Source organism: Dasypus novemcinctus, chromosome 13 (genome assembly GCF_030445035.2).
Source record: "Dasypus novemcinctus isolate mDasNov1 chromosome 13, mDasNov1.1.hap2, whole genome shotgun sequence".
Lineage (NCBI taxonomy): Eukaryota > Metazoa > Chordata > Mammalia > Cingulata > Dasypodidae > Dasypus > Dasypus novemcinctus.
In genome coordinates, this window is record NC_080685.1 from 60,613,805 (window position 1) to 60,630,036 (window position 16,232).

The window sequence follows — 16,232 nt, forward strand, 5'->3', positions numbered from 1 at the left end:
GATTTCCCCTGGGACATACAGATGCAATGGTGTTAGTATTCCCCGTGGAGAGAGGAGGGAAAGAAGGCTAACAGGCCGTTTTCAAGGAAGACCACATATATACCAATATACTCCTCAGCAAGGTTCATGTTTACGCACAAAATAACAGGAGAACCAATATCTGAAGATTCAAAAATGCCAAAGTAAAATATAGGTAAATAAGGGCTTTGGTCTGTTGTTACACAAAGCCCATTTAGAATGAACTGATAAGGACATGCAATAGTAGAATACTGGCCTTTAGTTAACCTGTGATTGGCTCTGACCCAGTTTTAATCGGAAGAAGCTAGGATTTACAATCTACTTAAGGATGGAGTTTGACAACTGCTATAATCAGAAGAGCTGTCAACACAAGGACAGCTGTCAAGCCAAACTGTAATTCATAAAAAATAATAGCTAAGCCCCCAAAGACATCCCTGTAGACACTGTCTGCACTCACTGGATTTAACCATACCTAGAGTTTATGAAAGTTCCAAGAAAAGGTTAAGGGTCCTAAAATCAATTCAAATCAACAAATAGCTATTGAGTGCTTTCTAAATAAAAAGAGTTAAAAAACAGTAAGTGACAATAAGAAAAGAATATGCCCAGCAGATTGCCTGGAATACAGTAGTTGCTTCATAAATGGTAATTATTATTATTACACACAAGACTCTGTTATGACTACCGTGATAACTAGCAAAAGGCTAGAGACTTAGTAAAAGATCTAAATTAAAAATACATGACTCCCATAAGTGATAATTAAACTTAAAAACATTTAATTTTATCTAATATTCCCTGAGTATGAGAATATTTTTGTTTTATGGATTTGTAATGCCAAAACCTGTAATGACATTACTTTAGTGTTTAATTATCTTGATAATAATATATATGGTGTTTGCTTTTGTTCTTTCTACAATGATTAATCTGAGAGAGAAAAATAGATGTTGCTTTACTACATCAATTTTGGGCAAAGATTTCTGAATCAGGGATATTTTTATTAATGTCTAAACTCAGTAAACAGAAATAAGAATATAAAAGCACATAGGTAGACACAAATATTGATATATGTATTTACTCACAAGCACAACTCTGAAAAATAGTCTTGATTCACTGACCAAGGTTAATGATAAAGGATTTTCATTTATTTTTCAATTATTTTTAGGAAAGATAATCTTTCACAAAATAATGTCTGTTCTTTAAAAAGGATGGAGGTATTTTAAGTTATTTATGAAATTATGAAGAGGGCTGAATGTAGAGTCCAACAACTTGCTCAAGTGTCTAGGCTCTGCTACCTAAAACCTCTATATTACTCTGTAAAATCACTTCACCTCTACTTTGGTTTTTCATAGACAAATGGTGGAAAAATCAACTAGCTCAGATATCTGTTGGAAAGATTAAACGAGATTATATATATGTAAATAGTAACACTACCACCTTATGTTTGTCTAGATTTGGGCTTTGTGTGTGGGTAAACTTTTCAATACAGTATAATATACATACAGAAGAGTACCAGAATCATATATATACAGCTCAATGAATTGTCATAAAATGAACATATCCATGTAACTAGCACATATATCAAGAATTAGATCATTATCAGAATCCCGGAAGTACCCCTGCCCATGCCTCCTTCCAGTTGCTACATCCCTTCCCTTTTCCACATCAAGATGACTATTATTCTGTCTCCTAATGCTAGAAATGAGATTTTCCTCTTTTTGACTTTTATATAAGTGGAAATATATAATATGTACTTTGTCTCACTTTTTGGGTTCAAAATTATGTAAGATTCATTCAAGTTGTTGCATGTAGTTGTAGTTCATTCTCATTGCTGTATAGTACTATACTGGACCAACACTCTTATTATCCTGGTCAGACCTTATAATTCCTGAATATGAAGACTGAAATGTTTCATTAATTCTGGAAACTATTAGTCAATAAGTCTTCAAATATTGATTTTCCCCCAAACTTCTTCTGGAACACTTATTTTAAAATGCTGGACATTTCTCATTCTATTCTCAATGTCTCTTTTACATTTCTCATCCCTTCATCCTTCTGTGCTACTCTTTTGGTAATTTCTTTGGAACTATCTTTCAGTTCACCATTTCTTTTTGACTCATGTCAATTCGTACTTTACCCTATCTGTCTGTTGATGTTTAAATTTTCTGCAGTTTGACCATTTACTTAAGTTCTATTTAGTTCTTTTAAAAATTTGCCTGTTTTTTTCTTGGAGTGTCTTATTCTTGTGTTTTTGATCCCTTGCTTTTATACAGTTATTCTGATAATTTCTATTCAATAATCTTACTGTCTGAAGTTCCACAAAGTCTAATTGTGTGATTTGTTATGTTTGCTGACATCCATTCACATGCATTTTAAAATTTTGTTATTATGAGTACATTTTCTGCAGAAGTTTTGTGATGCCTGAATAGAGGGCATGCCCTCAAGGGAAGTTGAACATTTATTTGGTTCTGTCAGATTTCTTGGGGGTAATCCTGCCCAGGTCACTGACATTAATTTCCTTATTTGAGGATTCCTAAAACAATCAGAGAATATGAAATTGAACATGAAACTCTGTGTGAGATGTGGTTTTTTTTCCCCACTCAGATTCTAGGCAGATAAGCATCTTTGTCTTCCTTCCTTACGGGTGGGCCAACTTTTTCCAACGTAATCTTTTACTGAGGGTGTAACCCTTTGCAGGTCCTAGCTTTAAGTGCAGTTCCAACTCCTATTCACTTCTGGCTCAAGGAGCCTCATTTCCAGGCTGTGTTGGCACTGAAATCCAAGTCCATGGTTTTCCTAGATTAGGTAAAGTGTTATCAGTCCTTCTTTGTTTGGAGGGTGGGTGGGAGAGAGGTAAAGGAGTCTGGGGATTTCCCTGACCTTAAAAAAAGATATTTGGAGCGTTTTTCCCCCCAGAAAATAGTAGGTGCTCAATATATATTTGTTGACTGTATGAAATATAGTTAAGAAGGTAATATAGTCTATGATATTTAGATACAAAATAATTTAAATTTAGCTTTTGAACAGGTAGTATATTCATCTGTTCCAAATACATAAGTTAAAAAAGGGTTTATAGGAAAAAGTTATTATTCAATCCCTGTCTTCTAGCCCCAGTTCTTCTTCCCATAGGCAACCAACATTATCAATTTTTGTGTATCCTTACAGGAATATTTTATGCATTTACTAGCAAATAAATATAGATATATTCGGGGTAGCACATTATATACACTGTTCTGTCCCTTAACACTTTCATTTAACATATCTTAGAGATTTTTCCATTTCAGTACATAAAGAAAATATAGCTTATTGAAACCAGTCAGAAAAGACTTTTGAAAAATCCCCATCATATTGCTATTTATAAATGAATTATACATATATCAAACATAAATGGTCACATTCCCGCATCCCTAAAGACATTCACCCTAATGGTTAACTAGGGATGACAGAATAATTCATCTAGATTCTCATGGGCACATTCATTCAGTCTGGTTTAGCTCCTTCTAGTTTTTTGAAGAAGAGATGAAAGCACACGCCAGAGAAAAGGGACTAAAAATATCTGAATAACATGAATGAAAGAAGGAATGAAGGGATGGAAATAAGACCTGATTCAGCAGAGCATGTGGATGCACTGGCAGGGTTTGTCTTTCTGAACAGAATAAGGTGAAATCTAGACCTTACGGCAAATATTTTGGAGAAAAAGAAAAGCTGACCTCTTGAAGCAAGAAAAGTTCTTTTCCCCCCCTGGGTCCAAAATCAAGGTTTAAACTAGCCAGCTATCAGATATATTAGAGGAGCTAAGGGATAAAATTATCATAATAACTTATTTGAGGAGTGAGATATATGGGTTTCTATGGAAGGAAGCCTGGGAAGGCATTAGTTTTTCTCTCTCCAGTAAATCTAGAGAAATGAGTTAGAGATTTCTCTTAGACAAGATTACTAACTTCTCTGAGATCTGATTTTCTCATTTGTAAAACAGGGGCAACAATAACTACTTCAGAAAGCTGTTTAGATAAAGGAGCCTCCAGATTATTTGTATACTCTACTATGACCATTAAAAAAAATTATGGTACAACCAAAAATTTCCATTTTAACCAATATCATGTGTAAAATTCAGGGATATAAATTACAATCTCAGTAGTGTGTTACCTATACCACCATCTATTACTACAACCTTTAAATCGTCATAAACAGAAACCCTGTATCCATCAAGGAATAACTCCTCATTCCCACATTCCCATCTCTGGTGCCTAGTGATCTGTGCTCTATCTCTATGTATTTGCTTATTTTAGGTATTTATTATAAGTGAAATCATATAATATCTGTGCTTTTGTGTTGGCTTATGTCATTTAGCATAATGTTTTCAAAGTCCATCCATGTTGTAGCAGGTATCAGAACTTTATTTCTTTTCTATGGCCAAATAATATTCCACTGTATGTATATACTACATTTTATCAATTTGTATAGTGATGGACATTTGAGTTGTCACCTGTAGATGGACATGTCTGCCTTTTTGCTGTCATAAATAAAGTTGCTATGAACATCAGTGTACAAGTATTTTGGGTACATATCTAGGAGTGAAATTGTCAGGTCATATGGTAATTCTATGTTTAACTCTTTGAACACTGCCTAACTTTTTCACGGCAGCTGCAACATTTTACACTCATACTAGCAATGCACAAGGGTTCTTATATTCTCCACATCGTTGCCAACATACCTTATCTCTCATTAAACAAAAAAAGAGCCACTGTAGTGGGTGTGAAGTGGTATCTCATTGCGGTTTGATTTGCATTTCCCTAATGGCTAATGATGCTGAGCATCTTTTTCAGGTATCTATTGGCTATCCGCATATCTTCTTTGGAGAAATGTCTATTCAAGTCCTTGGTCCATTTTTTAAAAAAAATTAATTAATTTATTTAATACCCCCCTCCCTTCGGTTGTCTGTTCTCTGTGTCTATTTGCTGCGTCTTGTTTCTTTGTCCGCTTCTGTTGTCGTCAGCGGCACGGGAAGTGCGTGTGGCGCCATTCCTGGGCAGGCTGCACTTTCTTTCGCGCTGGGCAGCTCTCCTTATGGGGCGCACTCCTTGCGCGTGGGGCTCCCTTACGTGGGGGACCCCTGCATGGCAGGGCACTCCTTGCGCGCATCAGCACTGTGCATGGGCCTGCTCCACACGGGTCAAGGAGGCCCGGGTTTTGAACCGCGGACCTCCCATGTGGTAGACGGACGCCCTAACCACTGGGCCAAGTCCGTTTCCCTCCTTGGTCCATTTTTAAATTGGGATGTTTGTCTTTCTGTTATTAAGCTGTAGGAGTCTTTTATATATTCTGGATGTCTACTGTTACCAGACATGGTTTTTAAACATTTTCTTCCATTCTGTAGGGTTGTATTTTCACTTTATTTTTTGAATTTTTAAAAAATTTAATTGTTTTTTAAAAAAAAGGTACATAGAGGTTTCATTAAAAAATATAAGAGGTTCCCATATACCCCACACCCCATCCCACACCACTCCTCCCACATCAACAACCTCTTTCATCATCACGGCACATTCATTGCATTTGGTGAAACATTTTGGAGCACTGCTGCACTGCATGGATTATAGTTTATATAGTAGTATACACTCTCCCCCAGTACATTCAGTGGGTTATGGCAGGATATAATGTCCAGCGTCTGTCCCTGCAATATTTAGGACACAACTCCAAGTACCAAAAATGCCCCCATATCACATCTCTTCTTCCCTCTCCCTGCCTATCGTGGCCACTGTCTCCACATCAATGATACAATTTCTTCCATTGCTAGAGTCACAATAGTTCTACAGTAGCATACCAGTAACCACCACACCAGGGAACCAAGAGTGCCTACAAATGCAAGCAGGAGTATTGCATCCATCAACCATGTGGGATCTAAGCCCCCTCTCGATTTAGAAGTGGAGTGGACATCACCATCTCAGGGTCCACAGGATGGAGGAATAAAATATGGATTAGAGTGGACTTACTGGTATTCTTTCCACTTTCTTAATCATGTTCTTAGATGCACAAAAGATTTTAATTTTGATGAAGTGAGACTTATCTATTTTTCCTTTGTTATTTATGCTTTTGGTACCATACCTATGAATCCATAACTAAATACAAGGTCCTGAAGATTTTCCCCTATGTTTTCTTCTAAGAGTTTTATGGTTTTAGCTCTTAAAATTGGGTTGTTGATCCATCTTGAATTACTTCCATTCTTTTGCAGGTAGACATCAAATTTTCTCAGTAACATTTGCTGAAGAGCCTACTTTTCCCACCACTGAGTGGACTTGACACCTGTGCCAAAAATCAAGTGGCCGCAGAGACGAAGGATTTTATTTCTGGACTGTCACTTCTATTCCAGTGGTCTATTCTTATACCAATACCACACTTGTTTGATTACTGTAGCTTTGCAGTAAGTTTTGAAATAGGGAAGTGTGAGTTTTCCCACTTTGTTCCACTTTTTCAAGATGGTTTTTGCTATTCAGGCCTCTTGCAATTCCATATACATTTGAGAACTGACTTTTTCATTTCTGCAAAGGCAGTGTTCAGAATTTTGATTGAGATTTATTGAATCAGCAGATTGTTTTGGGTAGAACTGACATTTTAGCAGTATTACGTTTTCCAATTCATGAACACAGGATATTTTTCCATTTATTTAGGTCTTCCTTAATTTCTTTCAGCAATGTTTTATAGTTCTCAGGGTACAAGTCTTTTACCTACTTGGTTAAATTTATTACTAGATATTATATTATTTTACATGCTACTATTGGTAGAATTGTTTCTTGTTTTCCTTTTTCAAATTGTTTATTGCTGCTACATAGAAACACTGCTGGTTAACATGTTGGTTTTGTATCCCATAACTTTGCTGAATTCATTTATTAGCTCTAGTAGCTTTCTTTTTGATTCCTTGTGATTTTCTCCATACAGGATCATTTCATTTGTGAACAGAGATACCTTTGTTTCTTCATTTTCAATTTGCATGCCTTTCATTTTTTTCTTGCCTAATTTCTCTGGCTAGAACTGCCAGTACTAGGTTGAATAGAAGTGGTAAAAGCAGGCATCCTTGTGTTGTTCCTAATCTTAGGGGTAAAGCTTTCAGTCTTTCACCATTATGTATGCTGTTAACTGTGGATTTACCTTCATTATTTTTCAGCAACTTTATTGATATATAATTCACATATCATACAATTTACTCATTTAAAACGTACAACTCAATGGTTAGTATAGTCACACATACACTAGTTATTATAGACACAATTATTATTTGGACATTTCTATCATCTTAAAAAAACATACCTTGTATCATTTAGCTATTAATTCACTATCCATCCCCCACCCATCTCAGGACTAAGCAACCACTCAACTGGTTGTGTCTCCATAGAGTTTTCCTATTTGGGGCTTTCATAAATATGGAATCATGTAATATTTGGTCTTTTGTGACTAACTTCTTTCATTTAGCACAATGTTTTCAAGGTTCATCCATGTTGAAGCATGTGTTGGAATTTCATTTCCTTTTATGGCTGAATAATATTCCATATATGGATATATCACATTTTGTTTATTGATCCATCAGCTGATAGACATTTCAGTAGTTTCTACCTTTTGGCTATTAGGCATAATGCTACTATGAACATTTGTGTGCAAATTCTTGCAATGGACATAGGCTTTCACTTCTCTGAGGTATACACCTAGGAGTAGAATTCAAGGCTGAAATAATTCTATGTTTAACTTTTTGAGGAACTGCCAGGCTGTTTTCAAAGTTTTTATATTCACACCATCATTGTTTGAAGGTTCTGATTTTTCTATATTCTCAATAACACTTGTTATTATGACTTTTTGATTATAGCCATCCTAGTGAATATAAAGTGGTATCTCATTGTGGTTTTCATTGGAATTTCCCTGATAACTAATGATGTCAAGCATCTTTTCAAGAGCTTATTGGCCATCTTTATATCTTCCTTGGGATATACATCTATTCAAGTCCCTTGCACATTTTCAACAGGGTTATTTTTCTTCTGAAGTTGTAAGAGTTAAAAATATATATATTCTAGATGAAAATCCCTTATACATTTAAGAGTTTAAGATAGGGAAGCGGACTTGGCCCAGTGGTTAGGGCATCCATCTACCACATGGGAGGTCCGTGGTTCAGACCCCAGGCCTCCTTAACCCGTGTGGAGCTGGCCCACGTGCGGTGCTGATGCGTGCAAGAAGTGCCCTGCCACACTGGGGTGTCCCTGCGTAGGGGAGCCCCATGCGCAGAGTGTGCTCCATAAGGAGAGCTGCCCACCGCGAAAGAAAGTGCAGCCTGTCCAGGAGTGGCACTGCACACACGGAGAGCTGACACAGCAAGATGATGCAACAACAACAAACAGTTTCCCATGCTGCTGACAGCAACAGAAGCGGACAAAAAACACGCAGCAAATAGACACAGAGAACAGACAAACGGGGGGGGGGGGGGGCGGTGGCGGGGGGAGAAGGGTAGAAAAGTAATATAATAAATATTTAAAAAAAAAGTTTAAGATACATGATTTGCAAATACTTTCCCCCCATTCTGTAGGTATTATTTTCACTTTTTCGATAGTGTCTTTTGAAGCAAAAGATCTAATTTTGATGAATCTAGTATTTCTTCTAATACATGCCTGCTGATAAGAAAAGTCTGTTTTTTCTTTTTCTTTGCAGGTACCAGGAATTGAACCTGGGACCTTATACATGTGAAGCCAGAGCTCAACCACTGAGCTACACCTATTCCCCAGTCTAAATGTTCTTTTGAAGGCCACTTTTAAAATATTTAAAAACTTATTTTTGATTTTTCAGTAGTTTAACTATGTAATGCTGAAGTGTGGTTTCTTTTTTTTTTTTATTGACTTTGTAATAATATTACATTAAAAATATATATGTGAGGTCCCATTCAACCCCACCTCCCCACCCCACCTCTCCCCCCCCCCCAGCAACACTCGTTCCCATCATCATGACACATCCATTGGATTAAGTGTGGTTTCTTTTGAAGTCATCCTATTTGGGGAATGCTGAGCTTCTTGAATTCATTCATTGTTGCATTTTATCATCATGGCCAAATTAAGGTCAAGAATGTTTGCTCCTATGTTTACTACAAATAGAGAGTTTTACTTCTTTTCCAATCTGGATGCCTTTTGTTTCTTTTTTTTGCCTAGCTTCTCCAGCTAGAACTTTCTGTATAATGTTGAAAAGAAGTGACAACAGCAGGCATCCTTGTGTTGTACCTGATCTTTGGGAAAAACTTGCACTCTTTCACCATTGAGTGTAATGTTAGGTGTGGGCTTTTCATTTATGCCCTTTAGTAGGTTGATGAAGTTTTCCTCAAATTTTTATCATGAAAGGGTATTTGACAAAATCCAACACTCTTTCTGTGTCTATTAAGATGATCATACATGATTTTCATGTGATTATTTTCATGGTTGATTTTCAGATGTTAAACTAACCTTGCATTCCTAGGATATATTCCACTTGGTCATGATGTACCTAATTCTTTTTATTTGTTGCTGGATTTGGTTTGCTAGTATTTTGTTGAGGATTTGCATTTATACTCTTAAGAGATAATGATCTGCAGTTTACTTTTCTTGCTATATTTATGACTAGGTTTTGGAATTAGGGTAACACTGGCTTCATAAAATGAGTTGGGAAGTGTTCCCTCATCTTTCGTTTTTTGGAGGAGTTTAGGAAGGATTGGTGCTTTTATGTTTATAATTGTAACTTCCTCATCAGTTGGGCTTTTTATCATTATAAAGGTATTCTCTTTATCTCCAGTAACATTTTTAAAAATTTATTTAAAGTCAATTTTGACTGATATTAGCATCATAAGTCCAGCTTTCTTGTGTTTGCTGTTTGCATGATATATTTTTCTATCCTTCTACTTTTAATCTTTTTGCATCTTTGAATCTAAAGTGTGTCTCCTCCAGGTAGCATATAGTTGGATCATGTTTTCTAATCCAGTTTGACAATCTTTGTTTTTTGATTGGATTGTTTAATCAATTCACATTTAATTTTATAATTGTTAGATTTATATCTGCCATTTTACTTTTTTCTATACATTTCATTTCCTTTTTGTTCCTCTATTCTTACTTCATTGTCTTCTTTTGTATTGTGATTATTTTCTAATGTAGCACTTTAATTTCTTTAATGATTTTTCCAATATATTATTTTGGGTTATTTTGTTAGTGATTGCTCTAGAGCTTACCAAAATGGATCTTGCAGTAGACTGAATTGTGTGTCCCAATTAAGACAAATTCTTAATCTTAGCCTACATTCCTGTGGGCATGAACTCATTTTTTAAAAAAAGATTTATTTCTCCACCTCACCCCCCTGATGTCTGCTCTCTGTGTCCATTTGCTCTGTGTTCTTCCTATGTCTGCTTGTATTCTCATTAGGCAGCTCTGGAAACTGATCCTGGTATCTTCCAGAGTGGGAGAGAGGCGATCATTCTTTGCACCACCTCAGATCCCTGTTCTGCTATGTCTTCTTATTGTCTCTCCTCTGTGTCTCTTGTTGAGTCATCTTGCTGCACCAGCTCTCCATGTCCGCCAGCATTCCTATGTGGGCGGCATTCTTGCATGGGCGGCACCCTGTGGGCCGCCACTCTGTGTGGGCCAGCTCAGCGCACAGGCCAGCTTGCTTTCACCAGGAGGCCCTGGGCATCAAACCTTGGACTTCCTATATGGTAAATGGGAGCCCAACTGCTTGAGCCACATCCGTTTCTCATGTACTCATTTTTAATAGGAACATTTTAAGACGTATTTGTTATAGCAGTATATAAACCAATACACATCTTAATGTAATGTATCAGAATCAGCTTCAGCTTTATACTAGTTTAATTCCAGTGATATAGAGAAATGTTACCCCTATATAGCTGCTTTCCCCTTCTGTTCTTTTTGTGGTGTTATTGTTATACTTATTACAGCTATTAATATTACAAACCCAATAATACATTTGTTATAGTTATTACTTTTACCATTTGTAATCAGTTCCTTACCCAATTACAGCATTGGTCCCACACATCTCCTTTGTGTTGTTTCTGGCAAATATGTTACAGATATACTAATTTCTATATGTTACAGGTCACACAATATGTTATATACATATTATTTTAAACAGATGATTAAAAAATTTTTTATTAGGGAAAATTTATTAGAGAATACTTTACAAATTTGCATCCTTGTGCAAGGGCCATGCTAATCTCTGTATCGTTCCAATTTTAGTATATGTGCTACCAAAGTGAGCATTAAACAAATGATTTTTTTTTTTTTAAAGATTTATTTATTTATTTAATTTCCCCCCCTCCCCTGGTTGTCTGTTCTTGGTGTCTATTCGCTGCGTCTTGTTTCTTTGTCCGCTTCTGTTGTTGTCAGCGGCACGGGAAGTGTGGGCGGCGCCATTCCTGGGCAGGCTGCACTTTCTTTTCACGCTGGGCGGCTTTCCTCACGGGCGCACTCCTTGCGCGTGGGGCTCCCCCACGCGGGGGACACCCTTGCGTGGCACGGCACTCCTTGCGCGCATCAGCACTGCGCATGGCCAGCTCCACACGGGTCGAGGAGGCCCGGGGTTTGAACCGCGGACCTCCCATATGGTAGACGGACGCCCTAACCACTGGGCCAAAGTCCGTTTCCCTGATTTTTAAATAGGTTAAGAAAAGGGAGAAAATGTATGCATTTATACTGTCTTTTATAATTATATAATTACATTAATGGGTGCTCTGCTTTTTCATGTAGATTCAAGTTACTACATGGGGTCACTTGTTTTCAGTCTAAAGAGCTTAATTTAGTATTTCTTGTGAAGAGGGCCTGTTAGCAACAAATTCTTTTAGGTTTTGTTTACCTGGGAAATCTTTATTTCACCTTCATTTAAAAAAAATAGTTTTGCTTCATATAGGATTCTTGGTTGACAGTTTTTTTGAGCACTTTGAATATGTAGCCCATTGCCTATAGTGTCCACCGATTCTGCTGAGAAGTTAGCTGTTAACATTATTGGGTTCTCTTGTAAGTGACAAGTTGTTTTTCTCTTGCTGCTTTTATTTTTATTTTTTTTTGTTTTTTGTTTTTCATTACGATGCCCAGTTTTGATTTATTGGTGGGTTAAATGTGACAGAGCCCATGAAGATAAAGTCAGTAATTTAAGCATATCACAAGCTTAGTGAGTAAATTTACTCTCCTATGCCCCACATAATTTACAACAAAGTTAATAAATTCACTTCTCTCATCAAGCATTTTAACAGATGCAGCTCCTCCATCTTACTAGTCAACTCTCCTTTGAAGATAAGTATTACTGCAACCTACTAAATACTGCAGAAAACTTTCTTGTCCCTTTTGTTCAACAGACTACAAAACTTTTTGATGGCAAAATAGAGAAAAAGTACTGACTAAAATGTTCCAGCTTATCCTTATAAACATTTACAAATATTCTCTACCCTCCCTTCTTTGTCTAAATCAGGGAGTCTTGCTCACCAAAGGGTTCATGCTCTCAAAAGTATTTGTGTGCATCATCAGGAGGTTCTTGTTATGTGCTCTTGAAACGTGTGGCCCAGGGCTTATAGAACGTGTAAGGCTCAACTGCAGTCCTGAGTACAGTTTAGGGAGTCTTCCTCAACACTGGACCTTCCACAACGTCCAATACCCTATGGCCTGGACAGGGGAACCAGTCTGGGTGCCTGTCCAGAGTCTTCTGACCTGTGACTTCACATCTGAGACTTTCACATCTCCTCAACGTCTCTGTCCGTCTGTTTCCCTCTTCTTTTATTTATTTATTTATTTATTCATTTATTTTATTACATTCAGAAATATGAGGTCCCCATATACCCCCCACTCCCCTCACCCCACTCCTCCCCCCATAGCAACAATCTCCTCCATCATCACCATTGACCATAAGGTGCAGCAGTTCCCAGAGATGTATTCACCAAATGCAATGAATGCCTCACGATGTTTCCCTCTTCTTTCCCTGCAGTCTTCCCCATTTATTGCTTTGCTTTCTCTCCCCTTTCTCCCTCCCCTCTATATCTCTGCACCCACCTCATACATGGCGGAACAAGGGGCTCTAAGGTACAGGTGCCGTGGCTTGGTCCACGACTCTCTCCACAGCCTAGGGGACTTATTTTTCTCTTGCTGCTTTTAAGATTTTCTACTTGTCTTTTACTTCCAGCATTTTTTACCATGATGTGTGTGCCTGTGGATTTTGTTTGTTTAACCTATTTAGAGTTTGATGAGCTTTCTGAACATGTATGTTATTGTTTTTCAATAAACTTGGCATGTTTTCAACCATTATTTCTTCAAATATTTTTCTCTCCTCTCCTCTGGTACTCCAATGACATGTTTGGTGGTGCGCTTACTGATGTCCCACATTTCCCTGAGGCTCTTTCATTTTGTTTCATTCTTTTTCTGTTTTGGCTTGTATAATCTCTATCAATCTATCTTTAAGTTCCTTCATTCTTTCTTCTGCCAGTTTAAATCTAACTTTTAAAAAAATCTTTTTTTTTTAAATTTTAAAGAAGCTTTAGGTTACATAAAAGTTACATAAAAAATATAGGGGGAAGTGGGTATAGCTCAAGCTGTTAAATACCCAACTCCCACAAGGGAGGTCCCAGGGTCAGTTCCTGATGCCTCCTGAAAAAACAAAAACAAACAACAAGCAAAACAAATGGGAAAAAAAAAAAAAAGAGAAAAAACCCAGGGAAGCCAATTTGGCCCAGTGGTTGGGTGCTGACTTCCCACATATGAGGTCCTGGGTTCAATCCCTGGCCCTGATACCTCAAAAAAAAAAAAAAAAAAAAAAAAGTTCTTCCATTGCTAGAATAATAGTAAGTCTATAAAAGAATAATAATAATTCTACTTTAGTCCATTGTCTCTTCCCCAATCTTGAGGATTTTGGGATGGTGATGCCCTCTCTTTCTAATTGAGAGGGGACTTAGATCCCAGGTGGCAGATGGATGGGATGATCTTGCTTGCAGTTGCAGACACTCTCTGTTCAGTGGGATGGGCACCCTCCATCATCATCTCCTTGTTAGTTGTCCTGGGTGAGTCCAATGAACTAGAGAGTAGGTGTTGAAACTCTGCTGAGATTCAGGGTTCGACTGGCACATGAATGGACCAAAGATTTAAGTCTCTGGGACATATATTGAACAAGTATAGTGCTAATTATAGGTTCAAATAAAAGGGGCAGAAGAGCCATATACAAGGAAGTTATAAATGAGTCTGTTAACTGGGGAGCATAAATTCCAAAGTAAGACCCACTGACAGGGGGGAAACGGACTTTGGCCCAGTGGTTAGGGCGTCCGTCTACCACATGGGAGGCCCGAGGTTCAAGCCCCGGGCCTCCTTGACCCGTGTGGAGCTGGCCCATGTGCAGTGCTGATGCGCGCAAGGAGTGCCGTGCCACACAGGGGTGTCCCCCGCATAGGGGAGCCCCACGCCCAAGGAGTGCACCCATAAGGAGAGCCGCCCAGCGCGAAGGAGAGAGCAGCCTGCCGAGGAATGGCGCCGCCCACACTTCCCGTGCCGCTGACGACAACAGAAGTGGACAAAGAAACAAGACGCAGCAAAAAGACACAGAAAACAGACAACCGGGGGAGGGGAGGGGAATTAAATAAATAAAAATAAATCTTTAAAAAAAAAAAAAAAGACCCACTGACAGGGTGCCAAATTCCCTGCTTATAGTGTCTAGATATGTCTAGAGCTCTCAGGAGCCCCACAGTCTGAGGTACTGTTTACTGTGGCAGTCAATGAGAACCTGCTGAGATATGCATAAATGTATCCTCTGGGAAGACCTTCTGACTCACTCTAAAATCTCTTAGTCATAAAAATTGATTCATATTTAATATTTCCCTATTTCGGTCAAGGTTTTTTTCCAGATGCATTGCTAATTGGTGCTTGGTAATAATCCTTCAGTGCCAGGAAGGCTCATTCTCTGGTGTCATGTCCCATGTCAGGGAGAAGACTGCGTTTATATGCTGAGTTTGGCTTAGAGAAAGGCCTCATTTGAGCAACAAGGAGGCTTTCAGGAGGTAATTGTTAGGTAATATAATACTAGGCTAAGTTTCAATTTCACAAGAAAAGGTTCATAAGTACAATCACCAATATCAAGGGCCTGGCATTAATGTCTGTCTTCCTTCACTAGGCACTGCCCATGTATTTGGGGGATTCTTGCTGTTCTATTAGAGAATATAGCAGGACTCCCCAGTATGGGAATTCAATATTCTTTCAGCAATTGTGTGGGTCTCCACTCACTGAGACAACACCCCATGAACACTTGAACATATTCATATGCCTTAGAGGCATGCTTCAGGTGTACCTCCCCACACATTCCCTCATAACTGACACCCCACAGCAGTGATCCTCCCCTGCCACAGCTGTGACCCTCCTGTGATCCAAAACCTCTCCAAAAATGAAGGCAAAACAAAAACAAACAAAAAACAACCAAGTAAAATTAATAAAATGAAATAAAAATTAAAAAAAATAAAAACATCTGAAATAAAATAAACATTTTTTATACATTGTCTTTCATCACTATCTTGTATGTACAGTTGACAATTTCTTTCATATGTTCCCCCAGGATCTTATTTTTTTTCATTTTATCTTCAAAGAAGCTTTAGGTTACAGAAAAGTCACATAGAAAATATAGAAGATTTTCATATACCCAACACACTCCTCTTTTTCTACTCTCCCCTATTAATAACATTTTATATGTGGATGGTACATTTGTTACAAATGACGTACAAATATTGAAGCATTGCTATTAATCATGGTCAATGGTTCACATTATGGTTTACATTTTGCACTGTACATTTTTATAGGTTTTGAGAAAATTTAAAGTGGCCTGGGAAGTGGACTTGGCCCAGTGATTAGGGGGCCCGTTTAAAACATGGGAGGTCCGCAGTTCAAACCCCAGACCTTCCTGACCCGCGTGGAGCTGGCCCATGTGCAGTGCTAATGCGCGCAAGGAGCGCCGTGCCATGCAGGGGTGTCCCCCGCGTAGGGGAGCCCCATGTGCAAGGAGTGTGCCCCATAAGGAGAGCTGCCCAGTGCAAAAGAAAGTTCAGCCTGCCCAGGAATGGTGCCACACACACAGAGAGCTGACGCAACAAAAAGAAACACAGATTCCCATGCCGCTGACAACAACAGAAGCGGACAAAGAACAAGCAGCAAAATGAACATAGAGAACAGACAACTGGGGAGGGGGTGGAGAAGGGGAGAGAA

At 38.2% G+C, this 16,232-nt stretch overlaps 1 protein-coding gene and 1 non-coding gene across 4 annotated transcripts in view; both read right to left on the bottom strand.

Moving 5' to 3' along the window:
• ACBD6 (acyl-CoA binding domain containing 6) overlaps positions 1-16,232 on the bottom strand; it is a 341,903-nt gene that overhangs the window by 25,541 nt on the left and 300,130 nt on the right. The window lies entirely within an intron of this gene.
• LOC111764951 (U6 spliceosomal RNA) lies at positions 11,170-11,273 on the bottom strand. Its single transcript, XR_002797423.1, has one exon. It is a non-coding gene; the product is annotated as a U6 spliceosomal RNA (small nuclear RNA).